General features: G+C 40.4%; 1 non-coding gene across 1 annotated transcript; it reads left to right on the top strand.

Moving 5' to 3' along the window:
- The first annotated feature begins 3,666 nt into the window (after positions 1 to 3,666).
- Positions 3,667 to 3,738, top strand: TRNAH-GUG. Its single transcript has one exon. It is a non-coding gene; the product is annotated as a tRNA-His (tRNA).
- The last annotated feature ends 2,641 nt before the right edge of the window (positions 3,739 to 6,379 follow it).

The following is a 6,379-nucleotide window of genomic DNA, read 5'->3' as shown; positions in this document are numbered from 1 at the left end:
TGTGATGGAGAATTCGGCAGGATGCAGTACTGCAAAGAAACTCTGGATGACTGGAACTGCAAATGAGATATGAATTTGCAGTGCAAACTGACAACAAAAAACACTAGCGCAGATTTGGGCTGCATACCAGAGGCATCAGATAATGGAAAGTAGTTTACCTTACTATACAGACATTTGGGAGTTTGCCAGAGTGTAGATTAAGCCCACAGCCTCCTTGAATCAAGGCCTGATTTCTTTATTGCCTTTCACCTTGCATAAAGTGGGTGTAAAATGCCCAAACCAGAATTCTGCATTCACTTAACACAGGTGGCAGTGTTTGAAACCCACTTTACACAAGTGTCAATGACTACACCAAGTGTAGAAGGCAATAGGAACTCAGACTCTTCTGGGGATTTCAGCTGAACGGTGAGTTTTGTTCTTTTGTATGTTTTACTTACTTAGGAAAAAAAGTTGTAGCTGAATATATGGACCCTGTTGTTTTTTTTATTAAAACCTAAGCAGAAAAGTAGAGAGTTCTTTGTTACATGGGTCTGATGAAAACCCATATGCAACATTATATTCAGTCCAGGCAACTAGAAAGATTGCAAAAATGGAGGAACAAAATGGAGTTAACAATGATTAGGAGCTGGGGAGACTTGAGCCTTGTGTAATCATTTGCACAGGTGTAAAATCCTATCATGGTGCACATGGAGAGTTCAGATTTGGTAGCACTTTGCACAGGTGTAATGACTGTACAAGGAATAATAGGATGTAATTCAGAGGGAGCATTCAGGCTGATTGCAAATGGCCATGTTTCTCCTGGAACTTGGGGGGCATTGTGCCTGTATAAGGTTCAATGGCTGCTAGAAAACCCACTGAAGGAGGGTACCCCACACTGCTCCCAATGCAGGACTGTGCCTTAAAGCATTTGGCACACACCTTTTATAGTTTGTGGTGTTTAGTGAGTGCCATGGATCTATATGGCAATGTATAAATATAGAAGATATGGCGTTTGAGTCTCCTCTGCCTTGGATAGTCTTGCAGAGATTTCTGTGGGTTAGGAGAGGACAATGCCATTTATCTGCACTAAAAGAGAGCTATTGCTGATGCAGATAAACTAGAGGTGAATGCTGGTTTAACTATAAATGTTGACCAGATCAAATCATGTTTAGCACCATTTCAGAACCCATATTTAAATGCTGTTGTCAGTGGTGGGTAAATTTTCCATTGTAGATAAGGCCTATGCTCCTCTCCTGACTATCCACTTGTGGCCTGTATGAGTCTTCTATCCTTCCGTTGCTAGAAGTAGACACAATGATTAGTCCCTGTGCCTTCAAAAGAGGAATATGCTACAGAAGCAGATGAATTGTGGTGGAAGAGAGTTCCTGTTTAATATTTAAAAAAAAAAAAAAAAAAAAAAGTCTTGAGTAATAATACAGAATGAAGGAAGAGAATATAGGAGTAGACCGTGTAGAAGCAGCATTGTTTCTCAGTATATTTTTCAATGTTTCCCTTACAAACCATTTGAATTAATATTTTTTACTATTACTACAGCTAAAAATATTTCATTTACATTTTTAATAAATAGCCTGAAGCCATTTTTTTCTGCTTATTATAAATTCTCTTTTTATTAAGATAAACACTCAGTTGGTGTAGGCTTCCTCTCTGAAAGCATGGTGAGCAGAACTCCAGACATACTGAGTTCCAGCAGAGTTCTGTTTACTATACGAGTAATAATACTTATCATTTATCTAGATCTTTTCATCTGTAGATAGTGAAATACTTTTCACTGACAAGTGGGTGTCATTATCCCCATTATTCAGATAGACACAAGTTAAGTGACTGCTTAAGGTCACATTGTGAGTTAATGGTAGAATCAGAACTAGAGACCTATTACAAAGTCCACTGAAATCAATGGAAAGACTGCTGTTGACTTCATTAGGCTTTGAATCATATCCCAGAACCCAGCTCTCCTCAGCAACGTGCTCAGTCCACATTAAAATACTCCAGTTAGAAGGTTTAAACTTTTAAGGTCTGAAGTTTAAGGCTTTCATTTGGCAGGTCTTGGGGACAGAGAAGGGGGTTGTACCATTTTACATTAGTGATGAATGATGAGCAGTATTTGCATGTTAGATTCTAAACCCTTACAGCTTCCTTTCTCCTTAATTGGGCTACACTTCCATGGTCACCCATGTCTGAGTAAGGTTTGCAGGATTTTGCTGAAGATCAATGATCCTTAATAGGTCACTGAGCAGACAAGAGTTTGTAATATTCAGCATGTACAAAACTTCACATTTGAGACTTCAGTAATAGTAACTTTATTTTCATAAAAACAATGAGGAGTCTGGTGGCACCTTAAAGACTAACAGATTTATTTGGGCATAAGCTTTTGTGGGTAAAAAACCCACTTCTTCAGATGCATCGTTGTTTTTGTGGATACAGACTAACATGGCTACCCCTCTGATACTTTCTTTTCATCATTTTGCTATCTATTGCATTTGTGTACATCTGGTTTGTTTTTTAAAAATCATGTCTGTTCTATTTATATATAATCTCACCAGGCATAGTAAGGGATGCTCTCCCCGGCCTAGGGATGCTCTGCATTGCCCCCTACTCAGCGCTCTGCATAGAGCCCACGATGCTGAGATTTTCTCTTCTGGCTGTGATTGCCAGTGAAGGTTTTGGCAACACCTCTGTAATGGATTGGGGCCCCACCATTCTATCCTCAGTAACCCCATATTCTCTTAGATATTTCTAGTGCAACCTTCCCAGAGGAATTATTATGATAACACATTGTAATGTTTGTCAGGCTTAAATATGATTTAAGATAGTAGGAAGCTCTTATTTTAAGACTGTTCCCATTACTTAGAACGTTACATATATCTTCATTTTGCTAGAGACTTCATTTCAGAAATGTATTAAAATCTCTTATGCTTTGTTTTGGGTAGCCGAACGTTGTTTATGCTCATTATTTTGAGACCTGCAGATCTCGAGATAAAGACACGTGGTTTTCAGCGTTTGTCTCAGTAGCAGCATGCACCGGAGTATAATTCAGCACTAACTGAAGGTTGCCTTTAATTGATAGACACTCCGTGGACAGTCCCGTGTGACCTTGGCATTGGTGTTTGAATATCTCCTTGCCTCTCCAAGAGAATAACTATACACACAGGAAACGCAACTTGAGCATGCTTTCAGTGCATGGTATATTGAAGAAAAATTCTTGGCAAGAACATTCAAAAGAATGTCACTGTGGAATAGTGAAATGACTAGTGCTTTGTTTTTTGTTAAGCAAATGTGTTTTCGCATCTTGTTGACAAAGAAATGGATGCAGTTTCTGTGCCTAAATAAATGTACTGTCCCGTGACCCTATGTTACAAAAGAAAAAAGTTGTGGGATTTCCATAAAGAATGCGCGGGCTTTTATGACCTTCCTGAATTTACTCATGGCTCACTGGGTGATCATGACCCCCAGGTTGATAAGCCATAAGTTAGTATAGAAAGTAGGATTCAGCGCAGGAGCAAACGCGAGCAGATTGCAGCGTGTAATTACTTATAAAAATATTTTAGCCAGCTGTGGCTTAGCTGATTTTTAAAACAGTAGGGTGGACAACAGGTGGCGCTATGCCTTTTGACTTCAACACTGCAACAGGGAAAAAAGCAAGCTAAATATGCAGCTCTCTGATAGCTTGCCGTGATCGTATAGTGGTTAGTACTCTGCGTTGTGGCCGCAGCAACCTCGGTTCGAATCCGAGTCACGGCAGGAAGGGAAATATGTTTTTTAAAATACAGAACTTAAAAAATCTATCCGTGAAACCAATAATACAATGAACAAGCAATTAAAAATCTTGTAATTTTTATAAAGACGATTTGTAAATTTTACCTATAGCCACAAGGTAAGTATTAGTTCAATAAGCCTATTGCAAGTGTGTGGGCTGTTGGGGTTTTTTTTTATTTTTATTGTTTTTTATTTTAAACGTGTATTTATGGATAATGTGATGCACATTGTGGCGTAGTGAGCATGTAATTTTTAGTAATTACAGCTACTTTAGGTCTGGACTGAACAAGCTCATGAAGTCTGCTTATTTTTGATCTTTGCCAGTAGTGTATAATAATAAAGCAACAACCCTGAGTTACTTGAAAATAGGACAGCAATAGATGTGAAAAACTTGCTTAATCAGGCATGAATTGTTGTTACCAGGAGGTTTTTCCTGGGGGACAGACAAAATTAACTGTCCCTCATCAGTGATTCCAGGAAACCCTTTGTCTCTGTGATTAAGCATTGAGTGTAATTTAACTTTCTTCATCACTGCCTCATATAAGACGACCTCTAAAAGGGGCATTTGGATCTTATAAATTACACTATAGCAAACAACAGTAATTCATGTAATAAATCGTATTACATACCATATAACTAAATGAATGACGGCTTATTGCTAAGGAGTTCGAATATTTAGATGCCATTTTATGGAAGTTCTGGTCATTGGTTCTTAAGTGTATCAGAAGTAAGACTAAGAGCAAGTACCTTTATTATTACTTATTTGTATTTGGTTTAATATCTGTCTTCTACCTGTGGATTATATCCTGGAGAGACAGGGGGGTTGACAGACACACATTTTGGGTGAGTTGTATGATCCTGTATTTTCCAAAGCCCCACATGAAATACAGGCTTTCTGAAAGATTTTACTGAAAATTTTCAGGGCGTTTATATACTGTGGCCTTTTTAGTGACAAGCTGTTCTGGGAATTAAGTTTCCTGAAATTGTGAGCAGCACTCTGAAAAATAATGTGAAATAAAGATGAGTTCTGTGCTTAAACCACGTTATTTACATGTGTCAAGTCTCAGTGCACTTTAACCTGAGTCTTCTCCCACTCCTGTTGTTGCTTGTGATGTCATCTGGGAAATAAAGTGGGGTGGCGGATGCTAAAGTCCTCCGCAAATCCGTTGTCAATATTAGAAAAACAATTGTGCATGTGAATTCTTTATTTCCCTGTCGCTTTCAATGATGTGGAGAGAAGGTCACATGAGTCTTGCATTTTGTGAGTGCTTCTGTACACAGGAAGTTGTTCCTGATTAACTCCATGTGTGGACACTCTTAATCCAGAATAAGAGTGTCCACACATGGAATTAATCAGAAACCACTCCATGCATAGACAAGCCCTTAGAGTAAAGTTAACTATGGCCTTGATTCAAGACACTGCTTAAGTCTCATTGAACTAAATGGGACATAAGTAGAGTATGTGCTAAATGATGATAATATCTATCACTTATATAGTGCTTTACAAAGAAAGTGAGTATCATTATCCAATTGGAAAACTGAAGTTCAGAGAGGTGAAATGGTTTGCCGAGGTCACCCAGCTGGCTAGTTTCCTGAGTCCTATTCCAATGCTCTAGCCTCTAGGCCACACTGATGCATTCCTGAACTAAAGTCTATAACAGTTAGCGGTCACCCTTTCTCCTATGCTACTGTGTGGTGATCATTGTAGTAAATATAATAATAATTTTTAATTTATGGACACCCCTGTTGTGAATGCCTCTGCATATTAAATGTAAATTTAAAGTACATTTAATGAACAAATTCCCTTAATTGACTGAATTCCTTAAGTGAAGTAATACTGCAGTCTACCTCAATAAAGCACTTCTGCCCTTCAGAGACATAAATATTTCACCTTTCTCACACCTCTATTTCTCACTGAGAGTGCTTTGGCATGTCACTTCCGTGCCTCAGTTTCCCTCTCTGTAAAATGCTTTCCCATTCTTATAAAGGCCTTCCAGATTGAAAGCACTATGTAAGTGCTAAATAGTGTTCCTAAATGTATGAGTTACAAAAAGGAGAATACATTATGTGCTGTCTGCTGTATTATTCTTATACACTTTTAAAGTCTAGAGAATTCTCAACTAGTATAAAGCCAGTGGCGCTTATCCCTTCCCTTTCAACCTGGCAGTCCCCTATGGCAATTTCGGCTGGAGCATGATCACATAAGGGCTGTAGCTAGCGCACATAAGTTAGAGATGCCTAAATGCTGCTCTAACTTACGTTGGAGCTGCAGGGCAGGTGGAAGGATGTTTCGCGCCCTAGGTGAAACTTCCACCTTGCGTCCCCCCGTGGCAGCTCCCCTCTCTGTCCTGAGGTGCCCCCCCCCCGCAGCAGCTCCCCACCTCCCACCCTGAGGCACCCCCCCCGCCCCAGCTCACCCCTGCCCCGCCTCCTCCCCGAGCACGCCGTCGCTGCTTCATTTCTCCCGCCTCCCAGGCTTGTGGCGCCTAAGCTGATTGGCGCCGCAAGCCTGGGAGGTGGGAGAAGTGAAGCAGCCACGGCGTGCTCGGGGAGGAGGCGGGGCAGGGGTGAGCTGGGGCAGGGAGTTCCCTGCGTGCCGCCCCCCCCCGCTGCAGGCGGCCCTCCC

This window comes from Terrapene carolina, unplaced genomic scaffold (assembly GCF_002925995.2).
Source record: "Terrapene carolina triunguis isolate 2854851 unplaced genomic scaffold, T_m_triunguis-2.0 Scaffold113, whole genome shotgun sequence".
Taxonomy (NCBI): domain Eukaryota; kingdom Metazoa; phylum Chordata; order Testudines; family Emydidae; genus Terrapene; species Terrapene triunguis.
Note: the sequence above shows the minus strand (reverse complement) of the source record. Positions and strands in the feature narration are given on the sequence as shown.